The sequence below is a fragment of the Arachis ipaensis genome, chromosome B05 (genome assembly GCF_000816755.2).
Source record: "Arachis ipaensis cultivar K30076 chromosome B05, Araip1.1, whole genome shotgun sequence".
Lineage (NCBI taxonomy): Eukaryota > Viridiplantae > Streptophyta > Magnoliopsida > Fabales > Fabaceae > Arachis > Arachis ipaensis.
In genome coordinates this window covers 123,424,159-123,424,545 of record NC_029789.2, presented here as the reverse complement: position 1 = coordinate 123,424,545, position 387 = coordinate 123,424,159, and positions in this window count along the sequence as shown.

The following is a 387-nucleotide window of genomic DNA, read 5'->3' as shown; positions in this document are numbered from 1 at the left end:
CGTCCAAATACAATCCTGACAATTATTTCGAAAGTACTACGAAATTCTTAACAAAAAAAAACATCCAACTCAGTTTCTGAGTTTTACTTGTATGGGACTGATTAGCTCTTGTGCCAATATTTTTTGATACAGGAGCTAATCAATCCCATAAAAATAAAGTTTAGGAGTTAGGTTGTTAAGGGTCTCATTGTCTTTTGAAATAATTGTCAGGGCGTCTAAAATTTTTCTCAAATTTGTGTTTTGATTCTAACTTTTAAAAATGTGTGTACTTAACAAGTCAAATTATTTTGATATAATTTTTTTCTAACTTAATGCAAAAATAATATAAAGCTACCAAAATAAGAAAATAAGAAAAAAGACATGCATATTTCATATTTTTTTTAGTTG